Source organism: Anolis carolinensis, chromosome 2, assembly GCF_035594765.1.
Source record: "Anolis carolinensis isolate JA03-04 chromosome 2, rAnoCar3.1.pri, whole genome shotgun sequence".
In the NCBI taxonomy this organism is placed as follows: Eukaryota; Metazoa; Chordata; class Lepidosauria; order Squamata; family Dactyloidae; genus Anolis; species Anolis carolinensis.
Genome location: NC_085842.1, coordinates 107,161,508 through 107,187,649, shown reverse-complemented (window position 1 = coordinate 107,187,649; position 26,142 = coordinate 107,161,508). Strand labels below are relative to the sequence as shown.

General features: G+C 38.6%; 1 protein-coding gene across 3 annotated transcripts in view; it reads right to left on the bottom strand.

The window, feature by feature from the left end:
* The window catches only part of fstl4 (follistatin like 4), a 638,776-nt gene that overhangs the window by 255,892 nt on the left and 356,742 nt on the right, over nucleotides 1-26,142 (bottom strand). The window lies entirely within an intron of this gene.

Sequence of the window (26,142 nt, the reverse complement as noted above, 5' to 3'; positions counted from 1 at the left end):
ACAACACAACACAAAAGCCTTTTCTCCTGGTTGTAACAACACAACTACACCACAAAACCACAATCCGGACCCACAAAACTCACAACAACGCATCGTGACTATAACACAACTAAACACCCCAAAAATACTAAATTTGACAACACAACGCAAAAGCCTTGCCTCCCAGTTATAAGAACACAACCATAACACAAAACCACAATCCGGACCCACAAAACTCACAACAACGCATCATGACTATAACAACACAACTAAACGCCCCAGAAATACAAAACTTGGCAAAACAATGCAAAAGCCTTGCCTCCCAGTTGTAACAACACAACCACACCACAAAACCACACTGGACCCACAAAACTCACAACAACGCATCATGACTATAACAACACAACTAAACGCCCCAGAAATACGAAACTTGGCAACACAACACAAAAGCATTCCCTCCCGATTGTAACAACACAACCGCACCACAAAACCACAATCCGGACCCACAAAAATCACAACAGTGCATCGTGACTATAACAACACAACTAAACGCCCCAGAAATACAAAACTTGGCAACACAACACAAAAGCATTCCCTCCCGATTGTAACAACACAACCACACCACAAAACCACAATCCGGACCCACAAAAATCACAACAGTGCATCGTGACTATAACAACACAACTAAACGCCCTAGAAATACAAAACTTGGCAACACAACACAAAAGCCTTGCCTCTCAGTTGTAACAACACAACCACACCACAAAACCACAATCCGGACCCACAAAACTCACAACAACACATTGTGACTATAACAAATACAAAATTTGACAACACAACTCATCCACCTCCCCAATCCCTACATTCACACTTGGCCTCCAAAAAAACAATTACCATAATAACAATGACAACAACAACAACAACAATAAGAATCAACAACATCACATGCACAGGCAAGAAGCAGCCAGGCACTGAGGCTGAGAGGCGAGTCAGTGCTACACTGGGCCTCTAAAAAACAATACAGTAGCATCTAACTTATCCAACGTTCATGACCACTACAACAACAATAATAATAAACACCTACACAGGCAAAACAAAAAAAGACTATTGTACCACAATAAAAATATAAACCGCACTCAGCAGAATCAGACATTACAACTAACAACAAACCAAAGACAACAGGGAGCACAAGCAATTATCAATCAACACAAAAATAGAAGAAGGTAACAGACTTCAGATACTACTACTAATGTGAGTATAAAGAAGATGGAGGTCACAGCATAAATATAACCTAATGTAGACTGACCAACACCACCAGACTAAGCCACAGCAACGCGTGGCCGGGCATAGCTAGTCTATATATATAAAAGGATAAAGTTGCGGGCGCAGTGACTATAACAACAAAACTAAACATCCCAGAAATACGAAATTTGGCAACACAATGCAAAAGCCTTGCCTCCCGGTTACAACAACACAACCACACCACAAAACCACAATCCAGACCCACAACACTCACAACAACACATCATGACTATAACAACACAACTAAACAGCCTAGAAATACAAAACTTGGCAACACAATGCAAAAGCCTTGCCTCCCGGTTGTAACAACACAATCACACCACAAAACCACACTGGACACACAAAACTCACAACAACGCATCGTGACTATAACAACACAACTAAACACCCCAGAAATACGGAACTTGGTGACACAACGCAAAAGCCTTCCCTCCCGGTTGTAACAACACAACCACACCACAAAACCACAATCCGGACCAATAAAACTCACAACAATACATCATGACTATAACAACACAACTAAACGGCCCAGAAATACGAAACTTGGCACACAACTAAATGCCCCAGAAATATGAAACTTGGCAAAACAACGCAAAAGCCTTGCCTCCCAGTTGTAACAACACAATCACACCACAAAACACAATCCGGACCCACAAAACTCACAACAATGCATCGTGACTATAACACCACAACTAAACGCCCCAGAAATACAAAACTTGGCACACAACTAAACGCCCCAGAAATACAAAACTTGACAACACAACGCAAAAGCCTTGCCTCCCAGTTGTAACAACACAACCAAACCACAAAACCACAATCTGGACCCACAAAACTCACAACAACGCATCGTGACTATAACAACACAACTAAACGCCCCAGAAATACAAAATTTGACAACACAATGCAAAAGCCTTGCCTCCCAGTTGTAAGAACACAACTACACCACAAAACCACAATCCGGACCCAGAAAACTCACAACAAAGCATCGTGACTATAACAACACAACTAAACGCCCCAGAAATACGAAACTTGGCAACACAACACAAAAGCCTTCCCTCCCGGTTGTAACAACACAACCACACCACAAAACCACAATCTGGACCCAAAAAACTCACAACAACGCATTGTGACTATAACAACACAACTAAACTGGATGGCCATCTGTCTGAGAAGTTTGGGTGGGTTCTTTCTCCATGACAAAAAGAAAGAAAGGGTTTGGACTGGATGCAAACTACAAATTCCAGCACCCCATGGCATGGAGTCCATGCATTTCAATTAGAGGCCTCTTCCTTCTCCCTTTCCCCGCCATCCAACCCATTGACCCAGTTTCATGGCTCCGCAGGCAGGAAAGGCTGGGACGGATAGAACGAAGGAAGGAGAGAGGGAAGGGAAGCAAAGGAACGCCAAGTACAAGAGCCCTCCCTCTCTGCCTGGAAGGCCAAGAGCAAAAAGGAGAGAAAGACCATTGATCCGGTTATATTTACCCTCCTTTCTTATCAGAGAGCTCAGGATTGGAGCAGAGAAAGGGAACAGCATAGGAATAAAGGAAACAAGGAGAGCACCCACTCTATCTATCCATCCACTCATCTATCCATCCACTCACCCACTAATAATAAACACCTATACAGGCAAGCATCAGCCATGCACTGAGTCTACAAGGCCATTCAGTGCTCATCCACCTCCCCACCCACCTTCACACTTGGCCTCCAAAAAAACAATTACAATAATAATGACAACAACAACAATAAGAATCTACACCATCACAGGCAAGAAGCAGCCAGGCACTGAGGCTGAGAGGCCAGTCAGTGCTACACTGGGCCTCCAAAAAACAAAACAGTACCATCTAACTTATTCAGCCTTCATGACCACTACAACAACATAATAAACACCTACACAGGCAAAACAAGAAAAAATACTATTGTACCACAATAAGATGTAAACCGCACTCAACAGAATCAGACATCACGATTACCAACAAACAAAAGACAACAGGGATCTCAAGCAATTATCAATCAACACAAAACTTGAAGGTAACAGACTTCAAATACTACTACTAATCTGAGTATAAAGAAGGGTGGAGGTCACAGCATAAATACAACCTAATGTAGACTGACCAACACCACCCGACTAAGCCACAGCAACGCGTGGCCGGGCACAGCTAGTGCCTTATATTATGTGTGCATTATGAAAAAAGATTAGCAATGGCAGATATGTGGCTTTTCCATACTAGAGAGAAAAATCAGGAAATTAAAAAGCATGGGATGGATTAATGGGACTATATGCTGAGCATCTACACATTTCAGTATTTCTGTTATAGATGCCTTTTATCTTTGAGAATTACAAACAGCTGGGGCAGACAATCCTGAGCTATATGCCTGTCATAGCATACCCTCTAGCATTTTATAGATGAAAACTTAGACATATGTGGCATCAGAGTATGATCAAAATGGCAAATGATATTAGTGGGGAAGAACCCCCAAGCTAGGAGGGGCTGCACCAGTTTGCTTTTGTTTGAGCTTACTGGGAAGGGAAATATTCTGCCTGCTTCACTATTCCACACCCCCCACTTAATGAATCAATTCTGTTCAAATTATTTCTACATTTTGAACTCAGAAAGGGGGAGGACATGAGACATTTCAACAATAACTTCACCTCTCTGTCCTCTTTTCCCTTTCCTTCTTTTCTGTTGTAAAAATTGAATTTTTAAATACAGTAATAACAAAAAAGTAAGAAGACCCCCTTCCAAAAAGGGCGGGGTTAGGAAAAAACATATGGTGCAGTGTATAGAAAATTGGTGTGTGATAGAAATCAGAAGTCCATGCTTTCATAATTAGATGTAGCTTTAATGTGCATGGATTGTTTTGCATTATGTAGCAAATGGCATTAATTAAATGATGCCATGCAAGCATATAACTTGGGAAAAATTGTCAATTTTCGATGACAACATTCCCTGACTACAAAATCTAGTCCCACAAAAGTAAACACCCAAGATAAATATATTAAAACCATTATTTGATGAACCTTTTTCACTCTCCAGAATGTCACAAAGTTACAGCTAATCCCTATAAACTGCAATAATCCTTTCATGTTTGCTGTGTGTATGGAGGCTCAGAATTCTGAAGATCAGACCATCTCCATTTCTCTACTGTAATGGGAGCTTTGTCAAGCAATTATATGTTGGAAACATCTTGTGCTGTGTTTACATGAACATCAATGGCACAGAGCCACACTGATCACCTGTACTCAAAATTTGGGAAAGTTACTTTTGGAGACTAAAATTCCCAGAATCTCCCAGCTAGTATAGCCACTTAAGTGGAGTCAAAAAGGGAAGTTTCCCAAGCTTTCCTTGCAGTCAGTAAAACAGAAAGTGGGCACATCACTGCTGCGTTTTGGGCAGAATGATGAATGCAGACCCTTCAGAATCATTTCTCTGGAGTTAGGAAACCTACTGGTGGTGATTTTCAGGTGGCACATAGGTCTAGAGCAGGGGTCCTCAAACCTTTAAAGCAGAGGGCCAGTCCACAATCCTTCAGACTGTTGAGGGGCCGAATTATCATTTGAAAAAAAACCCCGAACAAATTCCTATGCACACTGCACATATCTTATTTGTAGCGCAAAACAACAATAATAACAATGAAAGACCAATACAATATTTAAAAATGAAAATAATTTTAACCAACACAAACCTATCAGGATTTCAATGGGAATTGTGGGCCTGCTTCTGGCCAATGAGATAGTCAGGTTAATTAGGATTGTTGTTGTTGTTGTGTGTCTTCAAGTCATGTCAGACTTTGGGCGAGCCTAAGTCCAAAATTATTTATTTATTTATTCATTTACTACATTTATTTACTATATTTATATCCCACCCTTCTCACCCCGAAGGGAACCCAGAGCAGCTGTATGTACATACAATATATTATATTATTAGCATAGCACAATATTAGCATTATATATTACTATATTGAACTATACCAGTATACTGTAATATTATATGTAATATATAACATATAATTAATATTATGATATGGTATTATTATTAGTATTATATTGTATAAAATGATAATATTATTATCAATATCATATGTATATACAATATATTATATTATTAAAACTGATATTAAAATATTATATTATAAATGAGGGCGGGGACCAGGTAAATGACCTTGGAGGGCCGCATCCGGCCCCCGGGCCATAGTTTGGGGACCCTTGGTCTAGAGGATTGAGGAGAGAAGGAGGAAGCTCCATTGTGCAGACACAAGAGAGCTCCTGGCATCACACACTCATATCTTCAGACTTTTAAAAATATACCTTTAGCCCCAGCCTGCTCCGATTCTGCCCCGTCTGGGTGAATTTCCTCTCCTGTTTTACAAGACATTTTCTTGCAGAAAGCACTGCCAGTTTAGTTTGGCTATTTTTTAAAAATGATTTTTCTCCACTCAGTGCAAAATAAGTTTCAGTTTGTCAGACACAGAAAAAAAACATCCTTTTTTGGTCTTCAAAACATAGCAAAGTAACTGATAATGACAAATGTGTTTCACAAAATGCTGCAATTCCATGGGTACAGTGCATTTCCTGGTACTGATTAATATTGGGGCTAGATGATAAATGAGATCTCCTGCAACTTCACAGTTGCTAGAGAAAAGTAACAAATATTCTATTCATGGATCAAAGCTGCAAAATTACAGAGCATGAAAGGGCTTGGGTTAACTAATTCAGTCTCCTGGGCTATACAGATTCACTGGAACTAAATCATCCCAAGCAAAAGTTCATCCAGCCTCTGCTAAACTCCCCCTGAAGATTTCCTTATAGTATCTGCATATAGTTTGCCAATCCTCCCTTCCAATAATTAAGATAGTACCAGAATGCTTATCTGTCATAGTCCACACTTTAATGGGAAACAAGTATTCCATCCTGGAGTATAATCAAAACAATCCTGATCTATGAAATTGTGGGTTAGGTTTTAAGAATCGGGAGACCCAACAATTTTACTTTCTTCCTTCCTTTTTTATTTTTAGCCAACACATGCATGTGCAATGGTTGCTCTTACGCTTGCATGCTACATCAAGAATTGTATATGGATAGTACACTAAATTAACAAAAAAAATCAAAGTATGGATTGAAATAGCACTGGAGTCAAGCGCATCTGAAGCAATTTGCTGAGCTCTCTTATGTTCACGATTTTCTTTCCCAGCCACCCTCACCAATAGGGCTATCAAACTGAATGGCTTATAATTCATTCTTCTGGGAGGCACTGAATAAACAGGCTGTTTAATAATACTGTTGCAGAATGAATTTTTGAGGTAAACATGGCTCAAAGGCAATTGCTTCAATCACTTTGAAGGAAACTTCATTCCTTCCCTCAGGAGTTTTAACTATGATCTTTCAACATTGCCTCAGTCTGATGTGGGGGGACTGAGACTCCCTTGACTACTATGGCATCTTTGAAGTTCAGCTATAGCATAGCTCACAGGAGAAACAAATCAATGTTGGTAAACTAATGAATTATTTCCTACTTTTGGCACCAAAAGTAAGAAGAACATGAAAGGAGACCACATACTGAAGTGGTAAAGCCTGATGGGTAAAGCACAGCATTCAGCTGAAAGATCCTTTACCACTATGACAGAACTGTAGCAAGCTCTAAATATTGACAGGTTTGTCAGGGAGTAAGTCTCATTGAACTCAATGGGACTTACTTGGGAATAGACTCATTCAGGGGTTGTAAATTTAGGAAAACAGTGGTCATAAAAACAAAATGTTTCTTCTTAATTAGTATTGAGAGGTTAATGTGTCCAACAAGTAAGTAAGGTGTTTTTAAAACGGTTCTAACAGCATGGTGTAATAGTTTGAAAATTGGACATATGATCTCATCAGATGCAGAGAGAGGAACATTTTCCCACTACAGTACTTTCTACTGCACGAACTGAGTCCTATGGAGCCCATCACATGATGCAGGGCTACTTCCAGAGAGACTCCATGGTGGCAGTAGAGATAAGTACAGCCAGTGCCCCTGAAGGAGTCTGGTTGTTTACCCAACTCCACATTGAACAAAGCGAAGAGGAAGTGGGGGAAGACTGACCTGAAGGGGCAAACAACATGGAAAGACAGACAACAGATCCCAACAGAAGGGAACAGAGTTTGACAGTTCCCTCCACTGTCCCCCTCTTATCTCTGTCCATCTGATAAGATCTTATAACCAAAGTTACAGGTTGCTCTGAATTCTCTTCAAGAATCTGGAGCAAACAATGGCTTTGGGCCCATGTAAGCAGTTGGCAAGAAAAAGGGGTTGGGGAAAGTGAGTGCCACCCCATATCTTTGGGTTGCCTGAGTCAAGGGAACATGGGATAGCCATTTAAACAGTTCTGATCAGTTCCATTTTGGAACCAGCCATATCTGTTTACATGGCATCCCATGTTCTCTGGGCTCGGACAACCCGGAGGTGCCACTCACCCTCCCATTCTTGTCATTGTGGCAGCCAGTGGGCTGAAGTGACAAAACAGAGAATGGAGAGGGGGAAAGAGGGGGAAATTTCTCCTCTCCCACTTTCCACCTCCTGTGTCCTTCTGGTGCAAGCAAATGATTAGGATGCTAAGGGTGGCCATCCAGCAGGGTCAACCTGAGTTTAACACCAGAACTCTTTCCAACCTCCATAAAGGCCAAGGGTGAAGCAACAGTCTAAACCATCCTGAGGTGGTTCTGGCATTCATCACTCTGGATCAGCTCTATGATAAATGATCAGTGTAGAACAGCCACAGGAGGTACAAAACAAGTAATGTGTGTATTCAAAGACAAAAATAGGTTTCTATGGAAACAAAGAATTATTATGAACTAACTGTGCCCGGCCACGCGTTGCTGTGGCAAAGTGGTGGTGGTATTGGTTAAAAATTGTTGTGGAATTTTTATTTGATGTTATTTGTATTTTTTAATTAATTTTATTGTAACTTATCTTTTTATTTATTATATTTTATTATTTTCTTGTATTACTTTTAGTTATTTTCTGTTATTATAGTATTTTATTGTATTAATTTTTTAGTGTTTTTAATTATTTTTAGTGTTTTTTATTATTTTTATTGTATTTTTTTGTATTTTGTATTTTGTATTCTTTTATTATTATTTGTGTTTTTATTATTTTATTTTATTCTTTGTATGTATTATATTTTATTATTTCATTATATATATATATATATATATATATATATATATATATATATATATAGAGAGAGAGAGAGAGAGAGAGAGAGAGAGAGAGAGAGAGAGAGAGCATTATTTTATTTTGGGTTTTTTTGGGGGGGGGCTGTATTTATTTTATTATTTTTGTTTGTCTTTGTATTGGGTTGCTCTGAGTTTTGTGGTCTGCCTGATCATGTTCTAAATGTATTCTCTCCTGATGTTTCACCTGTGTGTATGTTTCACCTGCTTGCTTGTGATTTCCTTCTTTTCCCCATCATTTTAAAATGTATTTGTTATACAATGTTCTTGACACGAAATAAATAAATAAAAAAACCTGCGTGTATGGCAGGCATCCTCAGAGGTTGTGAAATGTGTTGTAACGAAAGCAAGTGGGGTTTATATATCTGTGGAATGATCAGGGTGGAAGAAAGAACTGTTGTCTGCTTTAGGCAAGTGTGAATGTTATAATTGGCACTGAATAGCCTTGTAGCTTCAAAGCCTGGATGGTTCCTGCCTGCCTGGAATGAAAAAATGTGGCTCCCAGTATGAAAAAAATCTGTGAAATCAGAACAGTTAACTAAAAAACAGCACTGAGTAATCATGGTATTCCAGACATGATGTACTGAGGGCCAGCTAACATCTCCCAACAAAGGATTCCCCCTCCAAAGCAGAAAGTAGGCAGGTCTTGAAGGTGCAAGGACATTCAATGGTAATCAAGGTGGCCAAGTGGAACATTCACAGTCGCCTCAGACAGATAAGAGTTGTCCTATCCTGGATAGCATCGCTGAGATAGAAATAAACATCCCACTTGTCTGTTTCCAAACAGATCTCATAATCTCTGAGGATGCCTGGCAGAGACATGTATGGCAGTTTGGCAGCAGATAGGGTCGTGAGGGAATGTGATGTTTAATAGGCTTTTGGTGCATCCCTTCTTATTATCCAACATATTCATTTATCTGCCGGGGTGTTTATGTTGGATAAGTGAGAGTCTACTGTATATTTATAATCTTATATTATCTGCTTAGAACTGGATTATATGGCAGTGTGGACTCAAGATAATCCAGTTCAAAGTAGATAATATATTATAAATGGGTTATATAGCTGTGTGGAAGGGCCTTGAGTCTACACTGCCATATAATCCAGTTCAAATCAGATAATCTGTATTTTATAGGCAGTGTGGAAGAGGCCTAAGTGAGGCCTAACTATGCCTGTCCCCTGGGCTGAGTGGGTTGCTAGGAGACCAAGTGGGTGGAGCTTAGCCTTCTAACTGGCAGCAATTGGATAAAAACAATTATTCCTCTCCCTCTAATTAGGAATGTATTTATTTTTTGTTTTGTTGTCGGAACCTAGGGGCATGGATGGTGGGTTGTATTGCCAATTTTTTAGGTTCTGGGGCTTGTACTTTTGTTGTTTAGTGGCAGGCGGTGATTCCATTATCCTTTTATATATATAGATTACTAGATAAATATATCTTCAGTATGTGGAGATAAGAAGTTACAACCAAAGGCAATTCTCCTAATACATTGCAGACAGTTTTTTCTACATTATGGTAAGGGTATTCTTAACTTTAATACAGCTGTGCCTCCACATTTGTGGTTCCTCTTTCATCAATTTAATTTTTCGCATATTTGTAACTGCCACCTGAAGACCCCACCTCTTCATCCTCTCCTCCTCCTCTTAATCTCCTGTCTTTCCAACTGTGCCAACCAGAGTTTAAACCCATTTCAGCTCATAGACCTTCTCACCTCAGACACATTCCAATTCTCTTCGCTCAACCTCCTGTCTTTCCAAAAGAACCAGCCAGATTTTAAACTGCTTTCCAACTCCTCACACAATGTCTCTTCATTCCAATTATTTTCGCTCAATCTGCTTTCCTTCCAACAGTGAAAACCAGGGTTAAAATCCAGCTGGCTCTTTTGGTAGGAGAGGAGATAGAAAGGAGGAAGAGACATGGAATGAGGAGATGGCTGGCTCAGAAAGGGTTTTGAAACCTGGCCTGTGGAAAGGCTGGAAATTTAGAAGAGATGAAGCAGTATGGGCAAGGAAGTGTCCTGGTGGCAAGTTGAGGAAGTGAATTGCTGGCAATGTTGACAGGAGCCTGTAAGATGCATTGGGGGGGGGGGGGATGATTAGATATTCACATTTTTCCACTTTCCTATGCCCTGTCCCCTGCAAATGTATATGTGTTTTGAAAAAATGAATACAGTGTTCCCTCGCTACTTGGCAGTTCACTTTTCGCTCACTGTTTCATGGGTTTTCAATTAATATTAATGTTGTTGTGGCCCAGCCTCCATTTGAGCTGTCAGGTAACCCTGAGGTAAGGCCCATTCAGCCTGTGATTACCCCTGCAGCTGCCTTGCCAGAGGGACAGCCAGAGTTTGTCCCTGGACCTGCTTTGTCAGAGGATTCTGGATTTGGGCCTGAGATGCAACCAGAGTCTGTCCCAGTGGATTCTGGGACTAGAGACAGAATGGTGCAAGTAGACAGTTTGAACCGCATTCCTCTATGCAGTCAAGGCCAGACCTTCTGATGCCAGATGGACATTCCAGTTCAGATGCTGAAAATGATAGGATGGGAAGGGCTAATGAGCTTGACAGGAGAGGAGCGATAACACCGGACAGATTAGAAGATTAGTGCTTAGGAAATGAGTGATGAGTTCAATCATTTTCAGAGCTCAGAAACATACTTTTAAACAACTGCTACTTTTAGTTTCAAGGCCCAAAATGCAGCTATTAATTTTGATTGTACCTGAGACCCAAAGTGCCTTTATATCACTACTCAGTCATAGATAGTTTTGGCAACTCATTTTATTCATTTTTCATTCTATCTAATATGTTCCTCTTAAAATCTTCCCTTTCCTGGAAGAATAATTCCTGATGATGAAAGAGGAAAGTTCAATGCAGATTTTTTTTGCCAAACCATTATTGGGAGAGGGGAGGATTTATATATATATAAAATATAAATACACACACACACACACACACACACACACACAGAACGGCTTTCAGCTTGAATTCATTTTCAAGGATTTCATAGAAGACACTTTTCATTATTGGTTGGGCTGGAGGCAAAAGCAAGGACCAAAATATTAAAATGTTTTAGCGTAAAAGTCTTATTTTGGTGACTAATAAAGCCTTGGGAAAGCATTTCATTTTTTTAGAGTGGTGAAAACCCTGTTAATAAGCAAGCAAACCAATACATGATGGCATCGTGAATGGGTGTGTGTGTTCACATCTAGAGAACTCCAGAAGATTAGACTAGAACCTCTGGCAGACCTAAGAATCTGGTTCTCTACATTAAATTATCTGGTTCTCCACATTAAATTATATCCCAATTAAACTCTCCCTTCTGAATTTATTTACATTTGAAAACAATGAGCAAATCAATTATATTTATGCAATTCCTGACAGGTTTTGTTTGGCTATTAATGTGTTCTTCTCCTGTAACTCAAACTTTTCCCAGTTCATATCTAATGCAGACTTGCTTTCCATCCCATTCACACTCTAGATCTCAAAGTTATTCAAATAAAAGTGAGTTCAAACACTAATATTCATTGGGGATTTTGCCATAAAATTACTACCGGTATTTCCTTATTGGCAGTAATAACCACATATCAAACACCACAAATAATTCATCCCACCACAGCTTCACTTTTGAGATAATGAATGTAATGCATGTGTTCAAGCTATTCATGTGTTGAATCATGGCCAGGCAAAGCTAGTTATATTTATAATCTTATATTATCTGCTTAGAAGTGGATTATATGAGGCCCCTTCTACACAGCTGTATAAAATCCACACTGAAGTGGATTACATGGCAGTGTGGACTCAAGATAATCAATTTCAAATCAGATAATATAAGATTATAAATGGGTAATATAGCTGTGTGGAAGGACCTTGAGTCTATACTGCCATATAATCCAGTTCAAATCAGATAATCTGTATTTTATAGGCAGTGTGGATCAGGCCGAAATGCATTCTGCCTCTATCCTGGGCACCATTTTGGCTGAGGGAGTTGCTAGGACACAAAGGGGGCGTGGCCTAAAGGCAGCGGGAGGGGGGCTAAAGGCAGCAGAGCCTACCTTTCTAACTGGCAGTTAGGGAGAGAAAGGTTCTTCCTCATCCTCTGTAATTTGGACTATTTTTCTAGGTTTTTTGATTGAAAGACATATTTTGGATGACTATGTCTTTTGTGGCCAAATTTGGTGTGATTTAGTTCAGTGGTTTTGTTGTTTACTCCATAGTAAAACAAACATTACATTTATACACACACACACACACACACACACACACACAAGCTGTGCCCGGCCACGTGTTGCTGTGGCTTATTGGAATCATTTGTTGGCCAAGTAGAATATAATGAATAGTCTTACAGCCTCAAAAGCCAGATTGTTTTCTTCTTATGGGAATCCTTGTTTGGTGAGCTGGAATATAATGGAATAGGCTTGCTGCTTGGAAGGCTGGATACTTGCATTCTAGGGGAATGTGTTTTTTGGACTGCTAGCATTGCAATGAATAGCCTCGCAGCTTCAAAGCCTGGCTGCTTGCTACCTAGCGGAATCTTTGGTTGGTCAGCTTCAATAATAGAGTAGTATCGCTGCTTCAAAGCCTGGCCATCTTCTACGAAGGTTAATCCTTTATTGGTCTGGTTGAATTGCACTGAACAGCCTTGCAGCTTCAATGCCTGGCTGTGTTATAGCTAGGGAAATTCTTGTTTGGCGAGCTGGAGTAGCACCCTCAATCAAAGAGCCACTTCAAAGCCTGGCTACTTCCTTTGTAGGGGAATCATTGTTTGACCAGCTTGAATTGCACTGAATAGTCTCGCAGCTTGCAAGGCTGGCCGCTTTCTACCTTGCGGAATCCATGATTGCCCAGGTTGAATTGCAATTAATAGTCTCGGTGCGGCAAGTATGAATGCTGCAATTAGTCACCTTGATTAGCATTTAATGGCCTTGCAGCTTGAAAGCCTGGCTGTTTCCTGCCTGGGGGAATCCTTTGTTGGGAGGTGTTAGCTGGCCATGATTGTTTCCTGTCTGGAATTCCCTGTTTTCCGAGTGTTGCACTTTATTTACTGTCCTGATTTTAGAGATTATATTGTTCTGTTTTATTATACAATAATAATTTTTATATACGGTATTATATTTATAATCTTGCATTCTTTGCTTTGAACTGGATTATATGAGGCCCCTTCTACACAACTGTGCAAAATCCACACTGAATTGTATTATATGTTAGTGTGGACTCAAGATAATCCAGTTCAAAGCAGATACTGTGGATTATACTGCCTTGGCATTCTGGGTTATATAGCTTCAAAGTCTGGCTGCTTCCTGCCTGGGGGATTTTTTTTGTTGGGAGTTGTTAGCTGGCCCTGATTGTTTCCTGTCTGGAATTCCCCTGTTTTCAGAGTGTTGTTTTTTATTTAGTGTTCTGATTTTAGTGTTTTTTTTTAATACTTGGAGCCAGATTGTGTTCATTTTCATGGTTCACAGCAACACAATTATAATAATATTATTAGTAATAGTAATCATGATGACTTTGATAATAAACACTACTCTCCCTTCTCAGCTTCTTTGCTGGGGGAAATACTTTGGAGGTGTTAGCTGGCCCTGATTGTTTCCTGTCTTGAATTTCCTTGTTTTCAGAGTGTTGTTCTTTATTTAGTGTTCTGATTTTAGGGTTTTTTAATACTTGGAGCCAGATTTTGTTCATTTTCATGGTTCACAGCATACACAGTAATAATAGTGATGATGATGATGATGATGTCTCTGATAAAACACACTACTTCTCTCCCTTCTCAGCTTCCTGCCTGGGAGATGTTAGCTGGTCCTGATGGTTTCCTGTCTGGAATTCCCCGGCTTTCAGAGTGTTGCTCTTTATTTACTGTCCTGATTATAGAGAATGTATTGTTCTTTTTTATTATACCATAGTAATTTGTATAATATATGTGTGTGGGGGTGTGTGTGTGTGTGTGTGTGTGTGTGAATCCATCTCAAAACGTCATTTCTAAATTGAAAAAGAAACAAAATTCATTCTATAGTTATCTTCATTTGTCCCATTTTATCAGAAACAAAATATGTATTATAACTAGAGTTTGAAAAGAGTCACTGTTTGTATTTTACCTACCACGCTGGTTGAATAGCCAGTCACTTTTCCAAGTTCACCTTGTTACACATGTAAATACAGCCTATGCCCAAAGGAAATCTTAGCTAAAGGAGAAAAATATTTGAGTGAGAGGAGTGGATAAAGATCAGGGGAGAAGTGTTCTTAGCTTTGGAGGAGAACATTGTATGATAACAAACTTGGAACTCTCTAACTTCTATTTATTCTCAAAAAAAAAAAACCAATTGTAAGAAAGCCAAATGTTCCATGAAGGCCATGTTACAGTGGAATCTTTACATGCAATCATATTCTTTGTACGGAAAATAAGGAGTATGAAATGAGGAACAATTACAGCTACCTAATAAAAAATTTTCAAAGAAAAAAATGCCTCATGCATGGATGTATTCTTGAGTGACTTGGGATATACCGATCTCTTAGGACAACATTGTCCCCAGAACTTTCCCCATCGCCATGTAGAGTCCTACCAAAATTTAATGGTGCAAACTTGCTCATTAGATTTTTCTCTATGGCCCCATCTACATTGCGGTATAATGCAGTTTGAAACTATGTTATATGGTCTGTGTAGACTCATATAATGCAGTTAAATGCATTTAGATGGAGCTTAGGTGTATACATTCATGTGTTGTTGGCAAGTGGATGAGTGGAGAGTACTACAGGGGCCAAAGGTAAGGATGAGGTAGTAGAGCCTGAGGTGAGAAACTTAGTACATATGAGTTTGGCCCCAATATTTTATTGTTCTGACCCCGCTTTATAAAATGGAAGGCAAAACACTTCACTGAGCATAGAGAATATAGGGATCATGTGCTTTGTGTCCACCACCTTGTCTTCATAACCCTTCCCTGCTTTCTCTTTTTACCTTTTTTCCATAGGATATTAGAATGAGGAAATCAAGATCTAAACTTGATGTCAGTTTGAGAAATTGTGTCCCTTTTCAAATGCTCTTCAGATCATTTCTGAATATGGCCTGGTGAAATTTACAAACACCTACTAGCATTGAAACAATTCAAAATAAGAATTTATTCAGCTTATAATGCTTAGCTATATTATAGTATTATAGGGAAAGGGATCTTGTAGAAAAAAAATGTAGCATGAGCTTTCATAGACTTAGGGTGCATCTGCACTATAGAATTAATGCAGTTTGACCCTTCTCCCAAAAATTAAAAGGCCATATATTATATTTGAAAGTTTTGCAATCTCTCTAGGGCTCTTCTTCATATTCTGTTTAGTTGTTTGAAAATAATAATTAGCAATTAAATAACTTTTTTTTTACTAACTGCGCTCCATGCAGTCATGCCAGGCACATGACCTTGGAGGTGTCTATTGACAACGCTGGCTCTTTGGCTTAGAAATGGAGATGAGCACCAACCCCCAGAGTTGGACACGACTGGAAATAATGTCAGGGGAAAACCTTTACCTACCTTTTCTTTAATTAAATAAGTACAAACAAATTAAAATAGTATATAAAATATATTTTAAATGCATATTTAAATGGATATTTAAAATCTAAACCCAACTACATGTTTCAACTATTAAATTCATTAGTGAGTGGTGAATCAGCAGTTATGCTGTAATTGAGCTCAGTAATTGAGGTTTGGCCTAAATGTGAATTTCTTCAAGTAGTTTAAATTGTACCAGTTAATGTGGAAATTGGACACAAGTGACCAGGGATGAAGACACTATCAGCTGCCACGATTAAAAGACATTCCCCCAAAAGTATGTTTTAGTTTATCAAGACACATTAGTAGCCTCACTTTCTAACTGACAGTGTACAAGTGAGGGGCTGTATTACATTGTCAGGAAGCCTGATACAATGCTGAGCCAAGCTGTCATAAATGAATGTCATTTTGAAGAACTCTAATGAGCACCGAGTTATAATTTGCAGAGACTTTAACTTCGGTGTTAATGACATGTTATTAATTCACACAGTGTTGACAAGACAGAATCATTGTGATTGAATGCATGTTTTCCTTCTTTTTGACACATTTGTATTGCTAATTGACCTGCCCACATTGATTACTTTACATTATATAGTACTAGAGGAGTGTATTATTTTTTCCCCTAGCCAGAACATCGCATCTGCCAACTTCCTCTCTCATCATTGCATTACCAAATTACATAAAGTGACTTGCCTAATTTTAATGACCTCCAGTCAGATTTCATCTCAAAAGATCTATTCAAAAGCAGTAAGGTAAAGGTAAAGGTTTCCCCTGAAGTTTAGTTCCGTCGTGTCCGACTCTGGGGGTTGGTGCTCATCTTCATTTCTAAGCCGAAGAGCCAGCGTTGTCCGTAGACACCTCCAAGGTCATGTGGCTGGCATGACTGCATGGAACGCCGTTACCTATTGATCTACTCACATTTGCATGTTTTCAAACTGCTAGGTTGGCAGAAGCTGGAGCTAACAGCAGGTGTTCACTCCGCTCCCCAGATTTGAACCTGGGACCTTTCGGTCTGTAAGTTCAGCAGCTCAGCGCTTTAACACACTGAGCCATCGGAGGCTCCTCGAAAGCAGTAGTCTGAGCATATTTAAAGTCCTACTCAGCTAGGCTATGAACTTTCCAAATTAGTAGATTTTTCCCAAGCCAGTTAAATAGGATAATTTTATGATGGAATTTATCAGTAGTTGTTTTTTTTCTGTTTTTTCTTAGGTCATTGGAGGTCAAAAACTGCTGATAACATTTTAATAGCAGTCCTACAAGGACTGAGTCACACATTAATGTTTCTCACTGGGTAATTACAAGATAACATGTGATAACCTGCATATAGGAAATAGCCATCATAGACTGAATGCCATAGATACAATTTTGTTTGACAGATCTCAAGTTAAACTTAGCAGGCTTTCACAGAACAAATAAATTGTTCAAGTATGATCTATTTTATATGATTCTATGTTTAGTCAGAAGCAATTTCATTGATTCAGCCTGAGTCGCTTCCAAGTAAATGTGCTGTTAAGCAATGAGACCTCACATGACAAAATATACACATTTACTGGGATACCAGAAACATGAATAAAATGATAACTCTTTGTTAATGGTGTCCTGGAGCTGTGATTGTCTTTGGTACCTGTAAGAGCTATGCAAAATCAAACCAAAGGATTACCTAGCCCATCATATTAGCCACCCTGCATTCTGAGGAAGAAAAAAAGGGCATGCCAAATAATAAATAAATGCATATACAAATTATGTTTTCACATTAGAAAAGTTGTTGCTTTTGAGAAGCCAGCCATCAGAAAAATGAGGGCATCATATGCCAATGACATCTGATAGATACGACCAAAAAAAATTTAAGACTCAGCTTTTTGCTAATAGATATTTAAAGAAGTTATTAGCAGAAAACTGTAGATTAGGAGAATAAATCCTAAATCAAAATACTAGAACCTAAATAACCTATGAGATTTGGACTAATGCTGACTTCCCATTCAACAAATGAGTCAACTGATCTTTTCTAGTTGGAACTAGCCATTAGATATTATTCAGCATGACACGTACATCCTTGTACAACTCATCAGTAGTACTTCTCCAGGATTTGATGGAATCCACTTCCATATTTTCCATGTTTCTTAACTTCTCTGTGTGCTCCCTTGAAAATGTTTTTCCCTATTATAAAGGTGAATTGGCAAGAAGTCCTAACCTGTCTAAAAGTATGCAATCTCAAAAATCAAGCAGCTTTACATAGGACATTGCTCCATTTGGGAAGTTCTATATCTCCAAGAAACAGATTTCCAGGAGGACCAAGTTGCCAGGGTGACAAATAAGGTTTGTTCAGGAAGGGAGAACATAATCTTTTAATTTAAACAAAAACTATAAGAGCAGCTTACAAATCCCACTGATTCTTTGCAATAGCCTAACTCCATCTACCACATACTGTATAGGAAAAAGTCATAGTATAGGAGTTATCATCTGGCGATACCTCTTTGTGGTACTTCATGAGATGACTATCTCAATCCTGATTAATGGTATAGTCAAATTACAACACAGCACAAATCTAGGCAGCTCATTGTCACCTCTTTTGTTTGCTCTGTCCATTGAACATCTCACTAAATTAATTCAATTAATTTTTAATATTATAAGGAACCAAGTCCACAACTATCATTATATGGAATACAAATATTTTTTTAAAAGGCCTCAATAGTCTTTCCCTACTTTTCAACATTTACTGAAATTATTTGGCACATGCTTCCCACTGTGGCACATAAAAGAACACAGAACTTGAAAGACATGTTGGTACACTCAAATATTAACCATGACAATCAAAGTATGAAAATTAGATCTAATTTGGTAGGAAATTTTCCTTGCCACCATTGTGCCATATGTCCCCAATTTACTCATACTAAGTTGTTTCAGAATCCTCATACTAAGGTAGTTCATCAACTGCAACATTTGCTACATGCACCACCAAAGGATTCATTTACCTTATTACTTGTCCCTGTTCCTTGATGTATGTCGGCCAGACCAATAGACAAATTAAACTCCGTGTAACAGAACACAAGAGTAAGATTAGGAATCGGGCCATTGACTCAAGCCTGTATAAACATTTCAATGACATGAACCATAGTCCTGAATCATTCAGGGTTCTAGTCCTAGAGGTAGTTACTTCTTCCTCAAACACAGATTTATGCACCAAACTACAACAACGGGAAGCCTTCAGGATATTCAGTCTTAAAACAGTTCACCCTAAGGGTCTCAATGATTCTATTTCATTTCAGTGTTTTCTGTGAGCTTGGTGTATACCTTTGGTGAAGTTCAAATAGGTTCTTTTTATGTAAAACTTCTTTCAAATGGCTGATACATAGCCACACCTATATCCATACTGGGCCCCTTTAAAATTCTCCCTATATACAGTGAGTTCTACCTGCTTCTCCTGTGCTTGCCTAAGGAATCAAACCAGTAGCAGAGCACCTCTGTAGGAGAGTTTATGTAGGAGAGTTTATGTGAGTATACATGCTCCTGTCTTCAATGCTTTTACTATACTTTGTAATTTGTAATTTTTATCCCGTACAAGTGTTTCTAGCCACTCATATGTATTCCCTGTAGGTCCACTCCATCATTGATAATGACACATTGAAATTATATACTCGAAGAACGAAATTGACTACTCTAGGTTCTCCATACCTGCATAACCACCACCTGAGGAAGATTACACAGTCGAAACCGGTCGTGGGTGGTTACTAACCTTGGACTTGTTTAAAACATTGGATTTCATAAAAGGATTCACTTACTTGGACGTTTAAATTTGGACTCACAATTAGTGACTTATACAGTCCTTCATGTGGAACATGAACTCTGGTGGGCATTGGACTCACATACTCTGAATATAGAGTTTTCTTTTCTATGAATGTGTGTGTGTTGGTAACACATGGATTATATTTTGGTTTAATTACTGTTTTATAGTTCATACTAGCTGTGCCCGGCAACGCGTTGCTGTGGTGAAGTTTGGTGGTATGGGATATAAAGTATTGAGGAATTGGTGGTAGTTAAGGTAAAGGGTAAAGGTTTTCCCCTGACATTAAGTCCATTATAATTGGGTTATATAGCTGTGTGGAAGGGCCTTGAGTCTACACTGCCATATAATCCAGTTAAAATCAGATAATCTGTATTTTATAGGCAGTATGGAAGAGGCCTGAGGCCTAACTCTGCCTTCTCCTGGGCTGAGTGGGTTGCTTGGAGACCAAGTGGGCTAAAACTATTTAGGTGCTTGTGATTTCCTTTTTTTTCCATCATTTTGAAATGTATTTATTTATGCAATGCTTTTGACACGAAATAAAAAGTGGGTGGAGCTTAGCCTTCTAACTGGCAGCAATTGGAAACAATGAATTATTCCTCTCCCTCTAATTAGGACTTCCTTTTTCTTTTCTTTTTGTTGTATGAACGTAGAGGCATGGATGAGGGGTTGTGCTGCCAAGTTTAGTGTTTCTGGGATGTGTAGTTTTGTTGTTTTGTCCTAGGCCGAAATTTCATTACTCTTTTATGTATATAGATTATTGGATTACATTTCTAGCTATAGTGGCCTCTTGCCTGTGCATTTCAGGGAATCCTTTCTTTGTAATGTTCTTAAACAAGCCAGGCAGTAATGGTTTCCCCTGTGTGATGGGTAAGATGGTGATGTGGATAATGTAAGACGCTTAACGATAGTTTCCCATGCTGCTGGATGGATTCCCATGCTGTCTCCTAGATTAAGCACTTCATGTGATGAGATCCTTTCACTAGTTGTAAAACAGATAGTTTCCTCCATATGGGTTAGGGCAGAAATATATCAGATTTTCTCACCGAAATGCTACTTCATCTTTTCCACAGTCTCATGAAACACACTTACAGAACGACATAATGCATTCTTCCACTATTCCCTAACCATATGTACGCATTGGAGACATGTTTTGTCTCTTAATCCTTCTCCTTAGAGGTCTTTTTTTTTGCTCTATCCATGTTTCTACAAGCCAGACAAATTTAAACACTTTAAAGATTGGAAAGATCAAGGCCTATATCACATTCATGACCTATTTATAGGTGGACAACATAAAACAAAAGATTCCCTCTCAGCACAATTAAAATACTTTAAAAGATGGTTTCAAATCCACTTTTTGCTGCCCATTTGGCAGGACCTGTAGAGATCCCATGCCAATTATAAATTACCATATGTAATGAAGCAACTGCAACCATCTATAAGATACTGGTAGAAAACAAATATAAAAAGGGCCTGTCTCCAAGAATAGCTTGGCAATCAGACCTTGGATTAGATATATCTGGTCCTCTCCTCCCTACAAGATATTTGGTCTCCATTTGATTGTCAAGAATTACTAAAACCACCTCATCACTGTGCTAGAGGGATGCAAACAGATTGGCATATATCTACATATATTGCGCCAAAGTAAAAACCTTCTGGATGACAAAAGCCATTTACTTTTGTCCTGAACTTCTGCTACTTTATCAAAGAAAACAGCCAGCATTTTAAAACCAGAAATTCATCACTTTTCATGTAGCTGCCATAAGGGCCAAAATAGCTGCTTTGTTGAAGACTTTATTGAAAGCCAATGGTCAAGACTCTGGAACACATGACTACTTTGAAAGTTCTCCAACAACATCACTCATGTGGTAGAGACAAAACCTCACACTCTTTCTATGAGGACTGGTCAACTGCTATGACCACCCAACACACTCTCAATAGTCATTCTAATTGAATATTATTTTAAGCGTTACTTGTACCTTGTCCACATCTTGAAATTATTTGTGTATTATTTCTTAGTTTTACCCCCCTCACCCAGCATTAGTTTGCATTTCTTCTTGAAACTCAAATAAATACTAATTTTAAAAAACAAAAAAAGAAATAAATGTGTATCATCCTAACTCATAATAATCTCCATTTATATTCTGTTGCTTCTGTCTCCAAAACAGGATCTGGACACATGAGAAGGTAACATAAGGGTATAAGACACACACAAACATACAATGATCAACATATCAAGAAAATCCATAACACTTAAAGATAGTCAGAAATTTGGCGAGGACGGCTCATCAAATCCACAAGATTTTCATAGGCATACAATTGCATAGGCATACAATTGAAGCATTGGCTGAAATACAACTAAAATAAGTATTCTGGGAGACAGCGTCATTGAGGCATGATGTCTTTGAGTGATAGTATCAATTAGATTGCAAAACATGTTGAGCTATTGAAAATGCCTACAAACATTCCAAATGGAAGAATAGGTTAATCCTGCACAGATCTTAAGAATGATGGAGAAACTTAATTATAATTTATTTTAGCTTAAGAGTTTATGGAAACCATATGTCCAGAAAAATTAATCAATTCAATATTAATAATTATAAACAAGAATAATATGCTTATTAGCACTCCAAGTCTCATGACTATTTCATACCTGGTGAAGATCCCCCTGCCCCAAGACTAGTTTACTTTTCATGATGACAGTGAGTTGTTTATTTAACACCTAGTAACTATAAATCAAGAGCCAGTGTACCATAGTGGTCTGAACATTGGACAATAACTGGATTTGATTCCCTGCTTGTCCATGGAAATGCACTGAGTGACTTGAGCAAATCATATTCTCATCCTCAAAGGAAGGCAAAGGAAAACCCTCTCTGAACAAATCATGTAAACAACAACAACCCTGTGACAAGTTTGCCTTAGGGTCACCATAATTCAGCAACCACTTGAAGACACATTACAACCAACTGAATTCCTGGGCCTGAGGAGATTTCCACTTTTACCTAGCTTCCACAAAGATTCTTCACTAACCGTAACCAACAAATATCCTGGCCTTGCAATTGCTGTAGTCCTTCTGAAAGCTACATTTCTCAAAAGCTATTCTTCTATACAACCTGCGTAGGACACAGAAAAGTAAGCCACATTAATATAGATGGAAGAGGAAGAATTGATTTATGTGGATTTGTTCATAGAATGGGCTCATGGAAGTAGGTGAAATTATTTGTGATACACAACAAAATCAATCCATCTGTGGAAACTGAAGCATGGCAGTAGTATACTTTCTCATTATGCAGCTTCCTCATGCCTCTATAACAAATATGGGAACCACCAGGTTCTGGAAGGGAATGGGGCAAGGAGAAAATATCATACAAATGCAGATCTGCAACATGTAGCACTCCATGGAAACCCTTGATTTGGATTGGTTCAAAAGCAAGACATCTCTCCAATTTATTTTGGGTTTAATTGCAACCCAACTATTTGTTAAACAGCATTGATTGCAATATCTGAAAACAAACAAAACCTATTTGCTTCCTTGTTGCACACAACAGCTTGACTATACCATTCCCAATATGAAGACAGGCCTTTTCTGTGCCAGTGGATGATTTTTTTCCTGCCTCACTACACTGCATAGAGTGGACTCTGATGATTTGCTTGTCTTTGGAAATAGCCACTACCATGGTTGAGGAGCAGCTCAAATGTGGTCCTATACTGATTATAGTAAGTTAAACATCGTATTGCATTGATAATATGCTACAGTTTGTTATTGCTTTTATCTACCACATAATTTCAAACTCTTTTTACTAATTTGGGTCTCAGATTTTATTGCCTATTTAAAAATCAATGAACCACAAATACATTCCAAAGCTCTTAGAATTTAACTTATGTTTCCTGTGACTTTGAAAAACCATTGATCCAAATACAGTCCCCAGTAACTGTGTGTCAAGTGTTTATGGCAAGGTTAATTCACTTTATGGCCTACTTAACACAAGAGGTTTTATGTTTTATTACACATCTGTGACTCCAGATAGGATGCGATAACTTTAATGCAAGCACAGTACAAAACAGTGTGAAAACTAAATTCTCTATTTTTTTCTCCAAACCATTAAAATTTCATTATTTTACATTGGTAAATGAGAAAATGAACTTCAATTTTATAAAAACACACACTTGTACTTTTTGTTTTTGCTTCTAAGAAGGACAACAAGACATCAAGAATAGGGTCCAATTCCATTTAATAATAGCCTTTTTGTATCTATCTAACAATCACGGGACATAAAAATATGCTCAAAGCAAGCCTCTGCTGCTTTTGGAAGTCTTAGAGTAAAAATAAAACTTCCATTCAATTCTCAAGTTCCAGACATCAGAGGGAGAAAAATTGCCCAAATCGTGTGACTTCAGAACTCCTAAAAGCAGATTATTGTTAAAAAAAATAGAGAATGCAGACTGAATGCTCAATTTATTCATAACTTCAAATCCTGTTGGAAATGGTTCTGGTCCTGTTGAAAATCTCCTCTAGAGGCAAATTCCCAATTAGGCAATATCTCTATTGATGATGTGTAATATCCACAGCTCAGCTCATATTTAATTTCTCTTTCCTCCTAGTCCAATATTTCTTTGAGAACTATCAGAAGAAAGGTCCTTTCTTAGAGTTTTTCAACCACACTTCAAAAGGCAAGGGAAGTCAAGGGAGCCCATCCTTTGACTTCCCCTGCCAAGCCAATTTACCAGTGCAGTGGTGGAGAGAGGAAGACAAAAGTGAGGAAGTCTGGCTGCCAAGAGCAGATAATGTATAAAGCCCATCCCTTGTGATAATCACAAACAAAACAATTCAGGCCTGGGCTGATGTACACATAGAGCTTTGTTCTCTTCCCTTGCACCATCTTGTAAGCTAGGCAATTCAGTTGGGCCTACCATTAGGACTATAACTTTAATGCAAGCACATTATAAAACCTTGGAAGAATGGTATTAAATAACTATATGTTTTAAGCTTGACTAATGTATTTTATGGATTATTGTTAATGGTTTTAAATGTGTTTCTGTTTTTATTGATTTGTTTGGCGTTGAATTTTGCCAATTGTTGTAAGCCACCCTGAGTCCCCTCGGGTGAGAAGGGCAGGGTAGAAATGTTTTGTGTGTGTGTGTGTGTGTGTGTGTGTATTTAACTCAGGCAGGCTGTCAGGAGATATGGAAATATAAGGAAGAGAAAGGGACAGGAGACCATTAGAAACCAGCTCTGAATCCTGGAGAGTCTGGTTTTGAATAATAATGGACTTTGGGATGCATCAAATCATCTGAAACCTGGCTTCCAAATACTGGATCAAACAATGGTTTTAACCACAGATCACCAGTGCTTGGACATCACACAAGAAGTTGTGGTCTTCTATACATTGATAGCAGGCCTGTAGCGGGGGGGGGGGGGGGGGTAGGGGTTTGACCCCCCCCTGAAAATTTTCAGGTTTTAAAAAAACCCTGGTTTACTCATGAATTTTAACTGGTTAACCAAATCCCCATGCTAAGTCTATGAGACGCAAAACAATAAGAGTCCCTCCAGGAACTATCTCAAGCAGATATTGACAGGTTTGTAGTGGGGGGGGGGGGTTGCTAGGAGTTCAACCCCCCCCCCCCCAAATTTCAAAACCCCTCCCGAAATCTTTTTCTGGCTATGGCCCGAATTGATGGTGCTATAAAAATAAATCTTCACCATCATCATCTCCTAAATAAATGAATAAATAATCACCTTGATCCTTTTCAATAACAGGCAACAACATTGAATTTAGCTTTTTCTAACAATACAAGGATTCAAAACCATTTTTTTTGCAGATGAAATGTTATTGCTTTGATTGCTATATACAACTGGGGTACTACTACCTACTGACAATCCAGACAGATTAAGGTCCAGGTAGCCATTCTCTTGTAAGCATTACAATAAAGCACCTACACCATAATGGGAAAAAACTTCAGGTGAATAACAAGATGTAACGCACACTGCTTTTCATAATAATGCCAATAAGAATGTGACTTCACAGCAGTAGAACAGTCAAAGTCGCTACTAAAGTAGTCTTCCAATGACATCTGTCCTGCATATTCCTAACAGGAACTATTCAATAGATGGAGTGGGAGAGAACCTCTTTCTTTCTCCACTTACCCTGAGTGTCATTTTCATGTTTTCACTGTAGGTGTAAGAAAACAATAATCTGCCAGGTAAGTAGCAAAGTCAAGTAACAGTTCTCAAATGAAGAGAAAAGAAGGGTTGTTCTTTTTCATGGCATCTAATTATTTAAAAGAATTGTATATGATGCATTATTTTTGATAAAAAAAGATTAGAGCATTTACTGAAAAAACTTTACTTTTTCTAACA